Raw genomic sequence first — 22186 nt, forward strand, 5'->3', positions numbered from 1 at the left:
GCTCCGAATTCCATCGAGCTGGGAAATCGCTCATTTTTGCGTCGCCAAATATCGTACGAACGCCGTGAAACTTCCACAGGCTTTTTCAGCAGATTTGCACGTGCACTCAAAAAAGTCAAAATTTGTACACATAGACCCCATCAAACGGGAGAAATTGGCCCGGATTGCTCTCATGTGCGTTACGGGGCATCGTTTCTCTCGCGCCGAATTCCATCGAGCTGGGAAATCGCTCATTTTTGCGTCGCCAAATATCGTACGAACGCCGTGAAACTTCCACAGGCTTTTCCAGCAGATTTGCACCTGCACTCAAAAAAGTCAAAATTTTTACACATAGACCCCATCAAACGGGAGAAATTGGCCCGGATTGCTCTCATGTGCGTTACGGGGCATCGTTTCTCTCGCGCCGAATTCTCTCGAGCTGGGAAATCGCTCATTTTTGCGTCGCCAAATATCGTACGAACGCCGTGAAACTTCCACAGGCTTTTTCAGCAGATTTGCACCTGCACTCAAAAAAGTCAAAATTTTTACACATAGACCCCATCAAACGGGAGAAATTGGCCCGGATTGCTCTCATGTGCGTTACGGGGCATCGTTTCTCTCGCGCCGAATTCCATCGAGCTGGGAAATCGCTCATTTTTGCGTCGCCAAATATCGTACGAACGCCGTGAAACTTCCACAGGCTTTTTCAGCAGATTTGCACGTGCACTCAAAAAAGTCAAAATTTTTACACATAGACCCCATCAAACGGGAGAAATTGGCCCGGATTGCTCTCATGTGCGTTACGGGGCATCGTTTCTCTCGCGCCGAATTCTCTCGAGCTGGGAAATCGCTCATTTTTGCGTCGCCAAATATCGTACGAACGCCGTGAAACTTCCACAGGCTTTTCCAGCAGATTGGCACGTGCACTCAAAAAAGTCAAAATTTGTACACATAGACCCCATCAAACGGGAGAAATTGGCCGGGATTGCTCTCATGTGCGTTACGGGGCATCGTTTCTCTCGCTCCGAATTCCATCGAGCTGGGAAATCGCTCATTTTTGCGTCGCCAAATATCGTACGAACGCCGTGAAACTTCCACAGGCTTTTCCAGCAGATTTGCACCTGCACTCAAAAAAGTCAAAATTTTTACACATAGACCCCATCAAACGGGAGAAATTGGCCCGGATTGCTCTCATGTGCGTTACGGGGCATCGTTTCTCTCGCGCCGAATTCTCTCGAGCTGGGAAATCGCTCATTTTTGCGTCGCCAAATATCGTACGAACGCCGTGAAACTTCCACAGGCTTTTTCAGCAGATTTGCACCTGCACTCAAAAAAGTCAAAATTTTTACACATAGACCCCATCAAACGGGAGAAATTGGCCCGGATTGCTCTCATGTGCGTTACGGGGCATCGTTTCTCTCGCGCCGAATTCCATCGAGCTGGGAAATCGCTCATTTTTGCGTCGCCAAATATCGTACGAACGCCGTGAAACTTCCACAGGCTTTTTCAGCAGATTTGCACGTGCACTCAAAAAAGTCAAAATTTGTACACATAGACCCCATCAAACGGGAGAAATTGGCCCGGATTGCTCTCATGTGCGTTACGGGGCATCGTTTCTCTCGCGCCGAATTCTCTCGAGCTGGGAAATCGCTCATTTTTGCGTCGCCAAATATCGTACGAACGCCGTGAAACTTCCACAGGCTTTTTCAGCAGATTTGCACCTGCACTCAAAAAAGTCAAAATTTTTACACATAGACCCCATCAAACGGGAGAAATTGGCCCGGATTGCTCTCATGTGCGTTACGGGGCATCGTTTCTGTCGCGCCGAATTCCATCGAGCTGGGAAATCGCTCATTTTTGCGTCGCCAAATATCGTACGAACGCCGTGAAACTTCCACAGGCTTTTCCAGCAGATTTGCACGTGCACTCAAAAAAGTCAAAATTTTTACACATAGACCCCATCAAACGGGAGAAATTGGCCCGGATTGCTCTCATGTGCGTTACGGGGCATCGTTTCTCTCGCGCCGAATTCTCTCGAGCTGGGAAATCGCTCATTTTTGCGTCGCCAAATATCGTACGAACGCCGTGAAACTTCCACAGGCTTTTTCAGCAGATTTGCACGTGCACTCAAAAAAGTCAAAATTTTTACACATAGACCCCATCAAACGGGAGAAATTGGCCGGGATTGCTCTCATGTGCGTTACGGGGCATCGTTTCTCTCGCTCCGAATTCCATCGAGCTGGGAAATCGCTCATTTTTGCGTCGCCAAATATCGTACGAACGCCGTGAAACTTCCACAGGCTTTTTCAGCAGATTTGCACGTGCACTCAAAAAAGTCAAAATTTTTACACATAGACCCCATCAAACGGGAGAAATTGGCCGGGATTGCTCTCATGTGCGTTACGGGGCATCGTTTCTCTCGCGCCGAATTCCATCGAGCTGGGAAATCGCTCATTTTTGCGTCGCCAAATATCGTACGAACGCCGTGAAACTTCCACAGGCTTTTTCAGCAGATTGGCACGTGCACTCAAAAAAGTCAAAATTTGTACACATAGACCCCATCAAACGGGAGAAATTGGCCGGGATTGCTCTCATGTGCGTTACGGGGCATCGTTTCTCTCGCTCCGAATTCCATCGAGCTGGGAAATCGCTCATTTTTGCGTCGCCAAATATCGTACGAACGCCGTGAAACTTCCACAGGCTTTTCCAGCAGATTTGCACCTGCACTCAAAAAAGTCAAAATTTTTACACATAGACCCCATCAAACGGGAGAAATTGGCCCGGATTGCTCTCATGTGCGTTACGGGGCATCGTTTCTCTCGCGCCGAATTCTCTCGAGCTGGGAAATCGCTCATTTTTGCGTCGCCAAATATCGTACGAACGCCGTGAAACTTCCACAGGCTTTTTCAGCAGATTTGCACGTGCACTCAAAAAAGTCAAAATTTTTACACATAGACCCCATCAAACGGGAGAAATTGGCCCGGATTGCTCTCATGTGCGTTACGGGGCATCGTTTCTGTCGCGCCGAATTCCATCGAGCTGGGAAATCGCTCATTTTTGCGTCGCCAAATATCGTACGAACGCCGTGAAACTTCCACAGGCTTTTTCAGCAGATTTGCACGTGCACTCAAAAAAGTCAAAATTTGTACACATAGACCCCATCAAACGGGAGAAATTGGCCCGGATTGCTCTCATGTGCGTTACGGGGCATCGTTTCTCTCGCGCCGAATTCTCTCGAGCTGGGAAATCGCTCATTTTTGCGTCGCCAAATATCGTACGAACGCCGTGAAACTTCCACAGGCTTTTTCAGCAGATTTGCACGTGCACTCAAAAAAGTCAAAATTTTTACACATAGACCCCATCAAACGGGAGAAATTGGCCCGGATTGCTCTCATGTGCGTTACGGGGCATCGTTTCTGTCGCGCCGAATTCCATCGAGCTGGGAAATCGCTCATTTTTGCGTCGCCAAATATCGTACGAACGCCGTGAAACTTCCACAGGCTTTTCCAGCAGATTTGCACGTGCACTCAAAAAAGTCAAAATTTTTACACATAGACCCCATCAAACGGGAGAAATTGGCCGGGATTGCTCTCATGTGCGTTACGGGGCATCGTTTCTCTCGCGCCGAATTCCATCGAGCTGGGAAATCGCTCATTTTTGCGTCGCCAAATATCGTACGAACGCCGTGAAACTTCCACAGGCTTTTCCAGCAGATTTGCACGTGCACTCAAAAAAGTCAAAATTTTTACACATAGACCCCATCAAACGGGAGAAATTGGCCCGGATTGCTCTCATGTGCGTTACGGGGCATCGTTTCTCTCGCGCCGAATTCTCTCGAGCTGGGAAATCGCTCATTTTTGCGTCGCCAAATATCGTACGAACGCCGTGAAACTTCCACAGGCTTTTTCAGCAGATTTGCACCTGCACTCCAAAAAGTCAAAATTTTTACACATAGACCCCATCAAACGGGAGAAATTGGCCCGGATTGCTCTCATGTGCGTTACGGGGCATCGTTTCTCTCGCTCCGAATTCCATCGAGCTTGGAAATCGCTCATTTTTGCGTCGCCAAATATCGTACGAACGCCGTGAAACTTCCACAGGCTTTTCCAGCAGATTTGCACCTGCACTCAAAAAAGTCAAAATTTGTACACATAGACCCCATCAAACGGGAGAAATTGGCCCGGATTGCTCTCATGTGCGTTACGGGGCATCGTTTCTGTCGCGCCGAATTCCATCGAGCTGGGAAATCGCTCATTTTTGCGTCGCCAAATATCGTACGAACGCCGTGAAACTTCCACAGGCTTTTCCAGCAGATTGGCACGTGCACTCAAAAAAGTCAAAATTTGTACACATAGACCCCATCAAACGGGAGAAATTGGCCGGGATTGCTCTCATGTGCGTTACGGGGCATCGTTTCTCTCGCTCCGAATTCCATCGAGCTGGGAAATCGCTCATTTTTGCGTCGCCAAATATCGTACGAACGCCGTGAAACTTCCACAGGCTTTTTCAGCAGATTTGCACGTGCACTCAAAAAAGTCAAAATTTGTACACATAGACCCCATCAAACGGGAGAAATTGGCCCGGATTGCTCTCATGTGCGTTACGGGGCATCGTTTCTCTCGCGCCGAATTCCATCGAGCTGGGAAATCGCTCATTTTTGCGTCGCCAAATATCGTACGAACGCCGTGAAACTTCCACAGGCTTTTCCAGCAGATTTGCACGTGCACTCAAAAAAGTCAAAATTTTTACACATAGACCCCATCAAACGGGAGAAATTGGCCCGGATTGCTCTCATGTGCGTTACGGGGCATCGTTTCTCTCGCGCCGAATTCTCTCGAGCTGGGAAATCGCTCATTTTTGCGTCGCCAAATATCGTACGAACGCCGTGAAACTTCCACAGGCTTTTTCAGCAGATTTGCACCTGCACTCCAAAAAGTCAAAATTTTTACACATAGACCCCATCAAACGGGAGAAATTGGCCCGGATTGCTCTCATGTGCGTTACGGGGCATCGTTTCTCTCGCGCCGAATTCCATCGAGCTGGGAAATCGCTCATTTTTGCGTCGCCAAATATCGTACGAACGCCGTGAAACTTCCACAGGCTTTTTCAGCAGATTTGCACGTGCACTCAAAAAAGTCAAAATTTTTACACATAGACCCCATCAAACGGGAGAAATTGGCCCGGATTGCTCTCATGTGCGTTACGGGGCATCGTTTCTCTCGCGCCGAATTCTCTCGAGCTGGGAAATCGCTCATTTTTGCGTCGCCAAATATCGTACGAACGCCGTGAAACTTCCACAGGCTTTTTCAGCAGATTTGCACGTGCACTCAAAAAAGTCAAAATTTGTACACATAGACCCCATCAAACGGGAGAAATTGGCCGGGATTGCTCTCATGTGCGTTACGGGGCATCGTTTCTCTCGCTCCGAATTCCATCGAGCTGGGAAATCGCTCATTTTTGCGTCGCCAAATATCGTACGAACGCCGTGAAACTTCCACAGGCTTTTTCAGCAGATTTGCACGTGCACTCAAAAAAGTCAAAATTTTTACACATAGACCCCATCAAACGGGAGAAATTGGCCGGGATTGCTCTCATGTGCGTTACGGGGCATCGTTTCTCTCGCGCCGAATTCCATCGAGCTGGGAAATCGCTCATTTTTGCGTCGCCAAATATCGTACGAACGCCGTGAAACTTCCACAGGCTTTTCCAGCAGATTTGCACCTGCACTCAAAAAAGTCAAAATTTTTACACATAGACCCCATCAAACGGGAGAAATTGGCCCGGATTGCTCTCATGTGCGTTACGGGGCATCGTTTCTCTCGCTCCGAATTCCATCGAGCTTGGAAATCGCTCATTTTTGCGTCGCCAAATATCGTACGAACGCCGTGAAACTTCCACAGGCTTTTCCAGCAGATTTGCACCTGCACTCAAAAAAGTCAAAATTTTTACACATAGACCCCATCAAACGGGAGAAATTGGCCCGGATTGCTCTCATGTGCGTTACGGGGCATCGTTTCTCTCGCGCCGAATTCTCTCGAGCTGGGAAATCGCTCATTTTTGCGTCGCCAAATATCGTACGAACGCCGTGAAACTTCCACAGGCTTTTTCAGCAGATTTGCACCTGCACTCAAAAAAGTCAAAATTTGTACACATAGACCCCATCAAACGGGAGAAATTGGCCGGGATTGCTCTCATGTGCGTTACGGGGCATCGTTTCTCTCGCTCCGAATTCCATCGAGCTGGGAAATCGCTCATTTTTGCGTCGCCAAATATCGTACGAACGCCGTGAAACTTCCACAGGCTTTTTCAGCAGATTTGCACGTGCACTCAAAAAAGTCAAAATTTGTACACATAGACCCCATCAAACGGGAGAAATTGGCCGGGATTGCTCTCATGTGCGTTACGGGGCATCGTTTCTCTCGCGCCGAATTCCATCGAGCTGGGAAATCGCTCATTTTTGCGTCGCCAAATATCGTACGAACGCCGTGAAACTTCCACAGGCTTTTCCAGCAGATTTGCACGTGCACTCAAAAAAGTCAAAATTTTTACACATAGACCCCATCAAACGGGAGAAATTGGCCCGGATTGCTCTCATGTGCGTTACGGGGCATCGTTTCTCTCGCGCCGAATTCTCTCGAGCTGGGAAATCGCTCATTTTTGCGTCGCCAAATATCGTACGAACGCCGTGAAACTTCCACAGGCTTTTTCAGCAGATTTGCACCTGCACTCAAAAAAGTCAAAATTTTTACACATAGACCCCATCAAACGGGAGAAATTGGCCCGGATTGCTCTCATGTGCGTTACGGGGCATCGTTTCTCTCGCTCCGAATTCCATCGAGCTTGGAAATCGCTCATTTTTGCGTCGCCAAATATCGTACGAACGCCGTGAAACTTCCACAGGCTTTTCCAGCAGATTTGCACCTGCACTCAAAAAAGTCAAAATTTTTACACATAGACCCCATCAAACGGGAGAAATTGGCCCGGATTGCTCTCATGTGCGTTACGGGGCATCGTTTCTGTCGCGCCGAATTCCATCGAGCTGGGAAATCGCTCATTTTTGCGTCGCCAAATATCGTACGAACGCCGTGAAACTTCCACAGGCTTTTCCAGCAGATTTGCACGTGCACTCAAAAAAGTCAAAATTTTTACACATAGACCCCATCAAACGGGAGAAATTGGCCCGGATTGCTCTCATGTGCGTTACGGGGCATCGTTTCTGTCGCGCCGAATTCCATCGAGCTGGGAAATCGCTCATTTTTGCGTCGCCAAATATCGTACGAACGCCGTGAAACTTCCACAGGCTTTTCCAGCAGATTTGCACGTGCACTCAAAAAAGTCAAAATTTTTACACATAGACCCCATCAAACGGGAGAAATTGGCCCGGATTGCTCTCATGTGCGTTACGGGGCATCGTTTCTCTCGCGCCGAATTCTCTCGAGCTGGGAAATCGCTCATTTTTGCGTCGCCAAATATCGTACGAACGCCGTGAAACTTCCACAGGCTTTTTCAGCAGATTTGCACGTGCACTCAAAAAAGTCAAAATTTTTACACATAGACCCCATCAAACGGGAGAAATTGGCCGGGATTGCTCTCATGTGCGTTACGGGGCATCGTTTCTCTCGCTCCGAATTCCATCGAGCTGGGAAATCGCTCATTTTTGCGTCGCCAAATATCGTACGAACGCCGTGAAACTTCCACAGGCTTTTTCAGCAGATTTGCACGTGCACTCAAAAAAGTCAAAATTTTTACACATAGACCCCATCAAACGGGAGAAATTGGCCGGGATTGCTCTCATGTGCGTTACGGGGCATCGTTTCTCTCGCGCCGAATTCCATCGAGCTGGGAAATCGCTCATTTTTGCGTCGCCAAATATCGTACGAACGCCGTGAAACTTCCACAGGCTTTTTCAGCAGATTGGCACGTGCACTCAAAAAAGTCAAAATTTGTACACATAGACCCCATCAAACGGGAGAAATTGGCCGGGATTGCTCTCATGTGCGTTACGGGGCATCGTTTCTCTCGCTCCGAATTCCATCGAGCTGGGAAATCGCTCATTTTTGCGTCGCCAAATATCGTACGAACGCCGTGAAACTTCCACAGGCTTTTCCAGCAGATTTGCACCTGCACTCAAAAAAGTCAAAATTTTTACACATAGACCCCATCAAACGGGAGAAATTGGCCCGGATTGCTCTCATGTGCGTTACGGGGCATCGTTTCTCTCGCGCCGAATTCTCTCGAGCTGGGAAATCGCTCATTTTTGCGTCGCCAAATATCGTACGAACGCCGTGAAACTTCCACAGGCTTTTTCAGCAGATTTGCACGTGCACTCAAAAAAGTCAAAATTTTTACACATAGACCCCATCAAACGGGAGAAATTGGCCCGGATTGCTCTCATGTGCGTTACGGGGCATCGTTTCTGTCGCGCCGAATTCCATCGAGCTGGGAAATCGCTCATTTTTGCGTCGCCAAATATCGTACGAACGCCGTGAAACTTCCACAGGCTTTTTCAGCAGATTTGCACGTGCACTCAAAAAAGTCAAAATTTGTACACATAGACCCCATCAAACGGGAGAAATTGGCCCGGATTGCTCTCATGTGCGTTACGGGGCATCGTTTCTCTCGCGCCGAATTCTCTCGAGCTGGGAAATCGCTCATTTTTGCGTCGCCAAATATCGTACGAACGCCGTGAAACTTCCACAGGCTTTTTCAGCAGATTTGCACGTGCACTCAAAAAAGTCAAAATTTTTACACATAGACCCCATCAAACGGGAGAAATTGGCCCGGATTGCTCTCATGTGCGTTACGGGGCATCGTTTCTGTCGCGCCGAATTCCATCGAGCTGGGAAATCGCTCATTTTTGCGTCGCCAAATATCGTACGAACGCCGTGAAACTTCCACAGGCTTTTCCAGCAGATTTGCACGTGCACTCAAAAAAGTCAAAATTTTTACACATAGACCCCATCAAACGGGAGAAATTGGCCGGGATTGCTCTCATGTGCGTTACGGGGCATCGTTTCTCTCGCGCCGAATTCCATCGAGCTGGGAAATCGCTCATTTTTGCGTCGCCAAATATCGTACGAACGCCGTGAAACTTCCACAGGCTTTTCCAGCAGATTTGCACGTGCACTCAAAAAAGTCAAAATTTTTACACATAGACCCCATCAAACGGGAGAAATTGGCCCGGATTGCTCTCATGTGCGTTACGGGGCATCGTTTCTCTCGCGCCGAATTCTCTCGAGCTGGGAAATCGCTCATTTTTGCGTCGCCAAATATCGTACGAACGCCGTGAAACTTCCACAGGCTTTTTCAGCAGATTTGCACCTGCACTCCAAAAAGTCAAAATTTTTACACATAGACCCCATCAAACGGGAGAAATTGGCCCGGATTGCTCTCATGTGCGTTACGGGGCATCGTTTCTCTCGCTCCGAATTCCATCGAGCTTGGAAATCGCTCATTTTTGCGTCGCCAAATATCGTACGAACGCCGTGAAACTTCCACAGGCTTTTCCAGCAGATTTGCACCTGCACTCAAAAAAGTCAAAATTTTTACACATAGACCCCATCAAACGGGAGAAATTGGCCCGGATTGCTCTCATGTGCGTTACGGGGCATCGTTTCTGTCGCGCCGAATTCCATCGAGCTGGGAAATCGCTCATTTTTGCGTCGCCAAATATCGTACGAACGCCGTGAAACTTCCACAGGCTTTTCCAGCAGATTGGCACGTGCACTCAAAAAAGTCAAAATTTGTACACATAGACCCCATCAAACGGGAGAAATTGGCCGGGATTGCTCTCATGTGCGTTACGGGGCATCGTTTCTCTCGCTCCGAATTCCATCGAGCTGGGAAATCGCTCATTTTTGCGTCGCCAAATATCGTACGAACGCCGTGAAACTTCCACAGGCTTTTTCAGCAGATTTGCACGTGCACTCAAAAAAGTCAAAATTTGTACACATAGACCCCATCAAACGGGAGAAATTGGCCCGGATTGCTCTCATGTGCGTTACGGGGCATCGTTTCTCTCGCGCCGAATTCCATCGAGCTGGGAAATCGCTCATTTTTGCGTCGCCAAATATCGTACGAACGCCGTGAAACTTCCACAGGCTTTTCCAGCAGATTTGCACCTGCACTCAAAAAAGTCAAAATTTTTACACATAGACCCCATCAAACGGGAGAAATTGGCCCGGATTGCTCTCATGTGCGTTACGGGGCATCGTTTCTCTCGCGCCGAATTCTCTCGAGCTGGGAAATCGCTCATTTTTGCGTCGCCAAATATCGTACGAACGCCGTGAAACTTCCACAGGCTTTTTCAGCAGATTTGCACCTGCACTCAAAAAAGTCAAAATTTTTACACATAGACCCCATCAAACGGGAGAAATTGGCCCGGATTGCTCTCATGTGCGTTACGGGGCATCGTTTCTCTCGCGCCGAATTCCATCGAGCTGGGAAATCGCTCATTTTTGCGTCGCCAAATATCGTACGAACGCCGTGAAACTTCCACAGGCTTTTTCAGCAGATTTGCACGTGCACTCAAAAAAGTCAAAATTTTTACACATAGACCCCATCAAACGGGAGAAATTGGCCCGGATTGCTCTCATGTGCGTTACGGGGCATCGTTTCTCTCGCGCCGAATTCTCTCGAGCTGGGAAATCGCTCATTTTTGCGTCGCCAAATATCGTACGAACGCCGTGAAACTTCCACAGGCTTTTTCAGCAGATTTGCACGTGCACTCAAAAAAGTCAAAATTTGTACACATAGACCCCATCAAACGGGAGAAATTGGCCGGGATTGCTCTCATGTGCGTTACGGGGCATCGTTTCTCTCGCTCCGAATTCCATCGAGCTGGGAAATCGCTCATTTTTGCGTCGCCAAATATCGTACGAACGCCGTGAAACTTCCACAGGCTTTTTCAGCAGATTTGCACGTGCACTCAAAAAAGTCAAAATTTTTACACATAGACCCCATCAAACGGGAGAAATTGGCCGGGATTGCTCTCATGTGCGTTACGGGGCATCGTTTCTCTCGCGCCGAATTCCATCGAGCTGGGAAATCGCTCATTTTTGCGTCGCCAAATATCGTACGAACGCCGTGAAACTTCCACAGGCTTTTCCAGCAGATTTGCACCTGCACTCAAAAAAGTCAAAATTTTTACACATAGACCCCATCAAACGGGAGAAATTGGCCCGGATTGCTCTCATGTGCGTTACGGGGCATCGTTTCTCTCGCTCCGAATTCCATCGAGCTGGGAAATCGCTCATTTTTGCGTCGCCAAATATCGTACGAACGCCGTGAAACTTCCACAGGCTTTTCCAGCAGATTGGCACGTGCACTCAAAAAAGTCAAAATTTGTACACATAGACCCCATCAAACGGGAGAAATTGGCCGGGATTGCTCTCATGTGCGTTACGGGGCATCGTTTCTCTCGCTCCGAATTCCATCGAGCTGGGAAATCGCTCATTTTTGCGTCGCCAAATATCGTACGAACGCCGTGAAACTTCCACAGGCTTTTCCAGCAGATTTGCACCTGCACTCAAAAAAGTCAAAATTTTTACACATAGACCCCATCAAACGGGAGAAATTGGCCCGGATTGCTCTCATGTGCGTTACGGGGCATCGTTTCTCTCGCGCCGAATTCTCTCGAGCTGGGAAATCGCTCATTTTTGCGTCGCCAAATATCGTACGAACGCCGTGAAACTTCCACAGGCTTTTTCAGCAGATTTGCACCTGCACTCAAAAAAGTCAAAATTTTTACACATAGACCCCATCAAACGGGAGAAATTGGCCCGGATTGCTCTCATGTGCGTTACGGGGCATCGTTTCTCTCGCGCCGAATTCCATCGAGCTGGGAAATCGCTCATTTTTGCGTCGCCAAATATCGTACGAACGCCGTGAAACTTCCACAGGCTTTTTCAGCAGATTTGCACGTGCACTCAAAAAAGTCAAAATTTTTACACATAGACCCCATCAAACGGGAGAAATTGGCCCGGATTGCTCTCATGTGCGTTACGGGGCATCGTTTCTCTCGCGCCGAATTCTCTCGAGCTGGGAAATCGCTCATTTTTGCGTCGCCAAATATCGTACGAACGCCGTGAAACTTCCACAGGCTTTTTCAGCAGATTTGCACGTGCACTCAAAAAAGTCAAAATTTGTACACATAGACCCCATCAAACGGGAGAAATTGGCCGGGATTGCTCTCATGTGCGTTACGGGGCATCGTTTCTCTCGCTCCGAATTCCATCGAGCTGGGAAATCGCTCATTTTTGCGTCGCCAAATATCGTACGAACGCCGTGAAACTTCCACAGGCTTTTTCAGCAGATTTGCACGTGCACTCAAAAAAGTCAAAATTTTTACACATAGACCCCATCAAACGGGAGAAATTGGCCGGGATTGCTCTCATGTGCGTTACGGGGCATCGTTTCTCTCGCGCCGAATTCCATCGAGCTGGGAAATTGCTCATTTTTGTGTCGCCAAATATCGTACGAACGCCGTGAAACTTCCACAGGCTTTTCCAGCAGATTTGCACGTGCACTCAAAAAAGTCAAAATTTTTACACATAGACCCCATCAAACGGGAGAAATTGGCCCGGATTGCTCTCATGTGCGTTACGGGGCATCGTTTCTCTCGCGCCGAATTCTCTCGAGCTGGGAAATCGCTCATTTTTGCGTCGCCAAATATCGTACGAACGCCGTGAAACTTCCACAGGCTTTTTCAGCAGATTTGCACCTGCACTCCAAAAAGTCAAAATTTTTACACATAGACCCCATCAAACGGGAGAAATTGGCCCGGATTGCTCTCATGTGCGTTACGGGGCATCGTTTCTCTCGCTCCGAATTCCATCGAGCTTGGAAATCGCTCATTTTTGCGTCGCCAAATATCGTACGAACGCCGTGAAACTTCCACAGGCTTTTCCAGCAGATTTGCACCTGCACTCAAAAAAGTCAAAATTTTTACACATAGACCCCATCAAACGGGAGAAATTGGCCCGGATTGCTCTCATGTGCGTTACGGGGCATCGTTTCTGTCGCGCCGAATTCCATCGAGCTGGGAAATCGCTCATTTTTGCGTCGCCAAATATCGTACGAACGCCGTGAAACTTCCACAGGCTTTTCCAGCAGATTGGCACGTGCACTCAAAAAAGTCAAAATTTGTACACATAGACCCCATCAAACGGGAGAAATTGGCCGGGATTGCTCTCATGTGCGTTACGGGGCATCGTTTCTCTCGCTCCGAATTCCATCGAGCTGGGAAATCGCTCATTTTTGCGTCGCCAAATATCGTACGAACGCCGTGAAACTTCCACAGGCTTTTTCAGCAGATTTGCACGTGCACTCAAAAAAGTCAAAATTTGTACACATAGACCCCATCAAACGGGAGAAATTGGCCCGGATTGCTCTCATGTGCGTTACGGGGCATCGTTTCTCTCGCGCCGAATTCCATCGAGCTGGGAAATCGCTCATTTTTGCGTCGCCAAATATCGTACGAACGCCGTGAAACTTCCACAGGCTTTTCCAGCAGATTTGCACCTGCACTCAAAAAAGTCAAAATTTTTACACATAGACCCCATCAAACGGGAGAAATTGGCCCGGATTGCTCTCATGTGCGTTACGGGGCATCGTTTCTCTCGCGCCGAATTCTCTCGAGCTGGGAAATCGCTCATTTTTGCGTCGCCAAATATCGTACGAACGCCGTGAAACTTCCACAGGCTTTTTCAGCAGATTTGCACCTGCACTCAAAAAAGTCAAAATTTTTACACATAGACCCCATCAAACGGGAGAAATTGGCCCGGATTGCTCTCATGTGCGTTACGGGGCATCGTTTCTCTCGCGCCGAATTCCATCGAGCTGGGAAATCGCTCATTTTTGCGTCGCCAAATATCGTACGAACGCCGTGAAACTTCCACAGGCTTTTTCAGCAGATTTGCACGTGCACTCAAAAAAGTCAAAATTTTTACACATAGACCCCATCAAACGGGAGAAATTGGCCCGGATTGCTCTCATGTGCGTTACGGGGCATCGTTTCTCTCGCGCCGAATTCTCTCGAGCTGGGAAATCGCTCATTTTTGCGTCGCCAAATATCGTACGAACGCCGTGAAACTTCCACAGGCTTTTTCAGCAGATTTGCACGTGCACTCAAAAAAGTCAAAATTTGTACACATAGACCCCATCAAACGGGAGAAATTGGCCGGGATTGCTCTCATGTGCGTTACGGGGCATCGTTTCTCTCGCTCCGAATTCCATCGAGCTGGGAAATCGCTCATTTTTGCGTCGCCAAATATCGTACGAACGCCGTGAAACTTCCACAGGCTTTTTCAGCAGATTTGCACGTGCACTCAAAAAAGTCAAAATTTTTACACATAGACCCCATCAAACGGGAGAAATTGGCCGGGATTGCTCTCATGTGCGTTACGGGGCATCGTTTCTCTCGCGCCGAATTCCATCGAGCTGGGAAATCGCTCATTTTTGCGTCGCCAAATATCGTACGAACGCCGTGAAACTTCCACAGGCTTTTCCAGCAGATTTGCACCTGCACTCAAAAAAGTCAAAATTTTTACACATAGACCCCATCAAACGGGAGAAATTGGCCCGGATTGCTCTCATGTGCGTTACGGGGCATCGTTTCTCTCGCTCCGAATTCCATCGAGCTTGGAAATCGCTCATTTTTGCGTCGCCAAATATCGTACGAACGCCGTGAAACTTCCACAGGCTTTTCCAGCAGATTTGCACCTGCACTCAAAAAAGTCAAAATTTTTACACATAGACCCCATCAAACGGGAGAAATTGGCCCGGATTGCTCTCATGTGCGTTACGGGGCATCGTTTCTCTCGCGCCGAATTCTCTCGAGCTGGGAAATCGCTCATTTTTGCGTCGCCAAATATCGTACGAACGCCGTGAAACTTCCACAGGCTTTTTCAGCAGATTTGCACCTGCACTCAAAAAAGTCAAAATTTGTACACATAGACCCCATCAAACGGGAGAAATTGGCCCGGATTGCTCTCATGTGCGTTACGGGGCATCGTTTCTCTCGCTCCGAATTCCATCGAGCTTGGAAATCGCTCATTTTTGCGTCGCCAAATATCGTACGAACGCCGTGAAACTTCCACAGGCTTTTCCAGCAGATTTGCACCTGCACTCAAAAAAGTCAAAATTTTTACACATAGACCCCATCAAACGGGAGAAATTGGCCCGGATTGCTCTCATGTGCGTTACGGGGCATCGTTTCTGTCGCGCCGAATTCCATCGAGCTGGGAAATCGCTCATTTTTGCGTCGCCAAATATCGTACGAACGCCGTGAAACTTCCACAGGCTTTTCCAGCAGATTGGCACGTGCACTCAAAAAAGTCAAAATTTGTACACATAGACCCCATCAAACGGGAGAAATTGGCCGGGATTGCTCTCATGTGCGTTACGGGGCATCGTTTCTCTCGCTCCGAATTCCATCGAGCTGGGAAATCGCTCATTTTTGCGTCGCCAAATATCGTACGAACGCCGTGAAACTTCCACAGGCTTTTTCAGCAGATTTGCACCTGCACTCAAAAAAGTCAAAATTTTTACACATAGACCCCATCAAACGGGAGAAATTGGCCCGGATTGCTCTCATGTGCGTTACGGGGCATCGTTTCTCTCGCGCCGAATTCCATCGAGCTGGGAAATCGCTCATTTTTGCGTCGCCAAATATCGTACGAACGCCGTGAAACTTCCACAGGCTTTTTCAGCAGATTTGCACGTGCACTCAAAAAAGTCAAAATTTGTACACATAGACCCCATCAAACGGGAGAAATTGGCCCGGATTGCTCTCATGTGCGTTACGGGGCATCGTTTCTCTCGCGCCGAATTCTCTCGAGCTGGGAAATCGCTCATTTTTGCGTCGCCAAATATCGTACGAACGCCGTGAAACTTCCACAGGCTTTTTCAGCAGATTTGCACGTGCACTCAAAAAAGTCAAAATTTGTACACATAGACCCCATCAAACGGGAGAAATTGGCCGGGATTGCTCTCATGTGCGTTACGGGGCATCGTTTCTCTCGCTCCGAATTCCATCGAGCTGGGAAATCGCTCATTTTTGCGTCGCCAAATATCGTACGAACGCCGTGAAACTTCCACAGGCTTTTTCAGCAGATTTGCACGTGCACTCAAAAAAGTCAAAATTTTTACACATAGACCCCATCAAACGGGAGAAATTGGCCGGGATTGCTCTCATGTGCGTTACGGGGCATCGTTTCTCTCGCGCCGAATTCCATCGAGCTGGGAAATCGCTCATTTTTGCGTCGCCAAATATCGTACGAACGCCGTGAAACTTCCACAGGCTTTTCCAGCAGATTTGCACCTGCACTCAAAAAAGTCAAAATTTTTACACATAGACCCCATCAAACGGGAGAAATTGGCCCGGATTGCTCTCATGTGCGTTACGGGGCATCGTTTCTCTCGCTCCGAATTCCATCGAGCTTGGAAATCGCTCATTTTTGCGTCGCCAAATATCGTACGAACGCCGTGAAACTTCCACAGGCTTTTCCAGCAGATTTGCACCTGCACTCAAAAAAGTCAAAATTTTTACACATAGACCCCATCAAACGGGAGAAATTGGCCCGGATTGCTCTCATGTGCGTTACGGGGCATCGTTTCTCTCGCGCCGAATTCTCTCGAGCTGGGAAATCGCTCATTTTTGCGTCGCCAAATATCGTACGAACGCCGTGAAACTTCCACAGGCTTTTTCAGCAGATTTGCACCTGCACTCAAAAAAGTCAAAATTTGTACACATAGACCCCATCAAACGGGAGAAATTGGCCGGGATTGCTCTCATGTGCGTTACGGGGCATCGTTTCTCTCGCTCCGAATTCCATCGAGCTGGGAAATCGCTCATTTTTGCGTCGCCAAATATCGTACGAACGCCGTGAAACTTCCACAGGCTTTTTCAGCAGATTTGCACGTGCACTCAAAAAAGTCAAAATTTGTACACATAGACCCCATCAAACGGGAGAAATTGGCCGGGATTGCTCTCATGTGCGTTACGGGGCATCGTTTCTCTCGCGCCGAATTCCATCGAGCTGGGAAATCGCTCATTTTTGCGTCGCCAAATATCGTACGAACGCCGTGAAACTTCCACAGGCTTTTCCAGCAGATTTGCACGTGCACTCAAAAAAGTCAAAATTTTTACACATAGACCCCATCAAACGGGAGAAATTGGCCCGGATTGCTCTCATGTGCGTTACGGGGCATCGTTTCTCTCGCGCCGAATTCTCTCGAGCTGGGAAATCGCTCATTTTTGCGTCGCCAAATATCGTACGAACGCCGTGAAACTTCCACAGGCTTTTCCAGCAGATTTGCACGTGCACTCAAAAAAGTCAAAATTTTTACACATAGACCCCATCAAACGGGAGAAATTGGCCGGGATTGCTCTCATGTGCGTTACGGGGCATCGTTTCTCTCGCTCCGAATTCCATCGAGCTGGGAAATCGCTCATTTTTGCGTCGCCAAATATCGTACGAACGCCGTGAAACTTCCACAGGCTTTTTCAGCAGATTTGCACGTGCACTCAAAAAAGTCAAAATTTTTACACATAGACCCCATCAAACGGGAGAAATTGGCCGGGATTGCTCTCATGTGCGTTACGGGGCATCGTTTCTCTCGCGCCGAATTCCATCGAGCTGGGAAATCGCTCATTTTTGCGTCGCCAAATATCGTACGAACGCCGTGAAACTTCCACAGGCTTTTCCAGCAGATTGGCACGTGCACTCAAAAAAGTCAAAATTTGTACACATAGACCCCATCAAACGGGAGAAATTGGCCGGGATTGCTCTCATGTGCGTTACGGGGCATCGTTTCTCTCGCTCCGAATTCCATCGAGCTGGGAAATCGCTCATTTTTGCGTCGCCAAATATCGTACGAACGCCGTGAAACTTCCACAGGCTTTTCCAGCAGATTTGCACCTGCACTCAAAAAAGTCAAAATTTTTACACATAGACCCCATCAAACGGGAGAAATTGGCCCGGATTGCTCTCATGTGCGTTACGGGGCATCGTTTCTCTCGCGCCGAATTCTCTCGAGCTGGGAAATCGCTCATTTTTGCGTCGCCAAATATCGTACGAACGCCGTGAAACTTCCACAGGCTTTTTCAGCAGATTTGCACCTGCACTCAAAAAAGTCAAAATTTTTACACATAGACCCCATCAAACGGGAGAAATTGGCCCGGATTGCTCTCATGTGCGTTACGGGGCATCGTTTCTCTCGCGCCGAATTCCATCGAGCTGGGAAATCGCTCATTTTTGCGTCGCCAAATATCGTACGAACGCCGTGAAACTTCCACAGGCTTTTTCAGCAGATTTGCACGTGCACTCAAAAAAGTCAAAATTTGTACACATAGACCCCATCAAACGGGAGAAATTGGCCCGGATTGCTCTCATGTGCGTTACGGGGCATCGTTTCTCTCGCGCCGAATTCTCTCGAGCTGGGAAATCGCTCATTTTTGCGTCGCCAAATATCGTACGAACGCCGTGAAACTTCCACAGGCTTTTTCAGCAGATTTGCACCTGCACTCAAAAAAGTCAAAATTTTTACACATAGACCCCATCAAACGGGAGAAATTGGCCCGGATTGCTCTCATGTGCGTTACGGGGCATCGTTTCTGTCGCGCCGAATTCCATCGAGCTGGGAAATCGCTCATTTTTGCGTCGCCAAATATCGTACGAACGCCGTGAAACTTCCACAGGCTTTTCCAGCAGATTTGCACGTGCACTCAAAAAAGTCAAAATTTTTACACATAGACCCCATCAAACGGGAGAAATTGGCCCGGATTGCTCTCATGTGCGTTACGGGGCATCGTTTCTCTCGCGCCGAATTCTCTCGAGCTGGGAAATCGCTCATTTTTGCGTCGCCAAATATCGTACGAACGCCGTGAAACTTCCACAGGCTTTTTCAGCAGATTTGCACGTGCACTCAAAAAAGTCAAAATTTTTACACATAGACCCCATCAAACGGGAGAAATTGGCCGGGATTGCTCTCATGTGCGTTACGGGGCATCGTTTCTCTCGCTCCGAATTCCATCGAGCTGGGAAATCGCTCATTTTTGCGTCGCCAAATATCGTACGAACGCCGTGAAACTTCCACAGGCTTTTTCAGCAGATTTGCACGTGCACTCAAAAAAGTCAAAATTTTTACACATAGACCCCATCAAACGGGAGAAATTGGCCGGGATTGCTCTCATGTGCGTTACGGGGCATCGTTTCTCTCGCGCCGAATTCCATCGAGCTGGGAAATCGCTCATTTTTGCGTCGCCAAATATCGTACGAACGCCGTGAAACTTCCACAGGCTTTTTCAGCAGATTGGCACGTGCACTCAAAAAAGTCAAAATTTGTACACATAGACCCCATCAAACGGGAGAAATTGGCCGGGATTGCTCTCATGTGCGTTACGGGGCATCGTTTCTCTCGCTCCGAATTCCATCGAGCTGGGAAATCGCTCATTTTTGCGTCGCCAAATATCGTACGAACGCCGTGAAACTTCCACAGGCTTTTCCAGCAGATTTGCACCTGCACTCAAAAAAGTCAAAATTTTTACACATAGACCCCATCAAACGGGAGAAATTGGCCCGGATTGCTCTCATGTGCGTTACGGGGCATCGTTTCTCTCGCGCCGAATTCTCTCGAGCTGGGAAATCGCTCATTTTTGCGTCGCCAAATATCGTACGAACGCCGTGAAACTTCCACAGGCTTTTTCAGCAGATTTGCACGTGCACTCAAAAAAGTCAAAATTTTTACACATAGACCCCATCAAACGGGAGAAATTGGCCCGGATTGCTCTCATGTGCGTTACGGGGCATCGTTTCTGTCGCGCCGAATTCCATCGAGCTGGGAAATCGCTCATTTTTGCGTCGCCAAATATCGTACGAACGCCGTGAAACTTCCACAGGCTTTTTCAGCAGATTTGCACGTGCACTCAAAAAAGTCAAAATTTGTACACATAGACCCCATCAAACGGGAGAAATTGGCCCGGATTGCTCTCATGTGCGTTACGGGGCATCGTTTCTCTCGCGCCGAATTCTCTCGAGCTGGGAAATCGCTCATTTTTGCGTCGCCAAATATCGTACGAACGCCGTGAAACTTCCACAGGCTTTTTCAGCAGATTTGCACGTGCACTCAAAAAAGTCAAAATTTTTACACATAGACCCCATCAAACGGGAGAAATTGGCCCGGATTGCTCTCATGTGCGTTACGGGGCATCGTTTCTGTCGCGCCGAATTCCATCGAGCTGGGAAATCGCTCATTTTTGCGTCGCCAAATATCGTACGAACGCCGTGAAACTTCCACAGGCTTTTCCAGCAGATTTGCACGTGCACTCAAAAAAGTCAAAATTTTTACACATAGACCCCATCAAACGGGAGAAATTGGCCGGGATTGCTCTCATGTGCGTTACGGGGCATCGTTTCTCTCGCGCCGAATTCCATCGAGCTGGGAAATCGCTCATTTTTGCGTCGCCAAATATCGTACGAACGCCGTGAAACTTCCACAGGCTTTTCCAGCAGATTTGCACGTGCACTCAAAAAAGTCAAAATTTTTACACATAGACCCCATCAAACGGGAGAAATTGGCCCGGATTGCTCTCATGTGCGTTACGGGGCATCGTTTCTCTCGCGCCGAATTCTCTCGAGCTGGGAAATCGCTCATTTTTGCGTCGCCAAATATCGTACGAACGCCGTGAAACTTCCACAGGCTTTTTCAGCAGATTTGCACCTGCACTCCAAAAAGTCAAAATTTTTACACATAGACCCCATCAAACGGGAGAAATTGGCCCGGATTGCTCTCATGTGCGTTACGGGGCATCGTTTCTCTCGCTCCGAATTCCATCGAGCTTGGAAATCGCTCATTTTTGCGTCGCCAAATATCGTACGAACGCCGTGAAACTTCCACAGGCTTTTCCAGCAGATTTGCACCTGCACTCAAAAAAGTCAAAATTTTTACACATAGACCCCATCAAACGGGAGAAATTGGCCCGGATTGCTCTCATGTGCGTTACGGGGCATCGTTTCTGTCGCGCCGAATTCCATCGAGCTGGGAAATCGCTCATTTTTGCGTCGCCAAATATCGTACGAACGCCGTGAAACTTCCACAGGCTTTTCCAGCAGATTGGCACGTGCACTCAAAAAAGTCAAAATTTGTACACATAGACCCCATCAAACGGGAGAAATTGGCCGGGATTGCTCTCATGTGCGTTACGGGGCATCGTTTCTCTCGCTCCGAATTCCATCGAGCTGGGAAATCGCTCATTTTTGCGTCGCCAAATATCGTACGAACGCCGTGAAACTTCCACAGGCTTTTTCAGCAGATTTGCACGTGCACTCAAAAAAGTCAAAATTTGTACACATAGACCCCATCAAACGGGAGAAATTGGCCCGGATTGCTCTCATGTGCGTTACGGGGCATCGTTTCTCTCGCGCCGAATTCCATCGAGCTGGGAAATCGCTCATTTTTGCGTCGCCAAATATCGTACGAACGCCGTGAAACTTCCACAGGCTTTTCCAGCAGATTTGCACCTGCACTCAAAAAAGTCAAAATTTTTACACATAGACCCCATCAAACGGGAGAAATTGGCCCGGATTGCTCTCATGTGCGTTACGGGGCATCGTTTCTCTCGCGCCGAATTCTCTCGAGCTGGGAAATCGCTCATTTTTGCGTCGCCAAATATCGTACGAACGCCGTGAAACTTCCACAGGCTTTTTCAGCAGATTTGCACCTGCACTCCAAAAAGTCAAAATTTTTACACATAGACCCCATCAAACGGGAGAAATTGGCCCGGATTGCTCTCATGTGCGTTACGGGGCATCGTTTCTCTCGCGCCGAATTCCATCGAGCTGGGAAATCGCTCATTTTTGCGTCGCCAAATATCGTACGAACGCCGTGAAACTTCCACAGGCTTTTTCAGCAGATTTGCACGTGCACTCAAAAAAGTCAAAATTTTTACACATAGACCCCATCAAACGGGAGAAATTGGCCCGGATTGCTCTCATGTGCGTTACGGGGCATCGTTTCTCTCGCGCCGAATTCTCTCGAGCTGGGAAATCGCTCATTTTTGCGTCGCCAAATATCGTACGAACGCCGTGAAACTTCCACAGGCTTTTTCAGCAGATTTGCACGTGCACTCAAAAAAGTCAAAATTTGTACACATAGACCCCATCAAACGGGAGAAATTGGCCGGGATTGCTCTCATGTGCGTTACGGG

The sequence above is a fragment of the Lampetra planeri genome, unplaced genomic scaffold (assembly GCF_965212315.1).
Source record: "Lampetra planeri unplaced genomic scaffold, kcLamPlan1.2.h2 scaffold_783, whole genome shotgun sequence".
Lineage (NCBI taxonomy): Eukaryota > Metazoa > Chordata > Hyperoartia > Petromyzontiformes > Petromyzontidae > Lampetra > Lampetra planeri.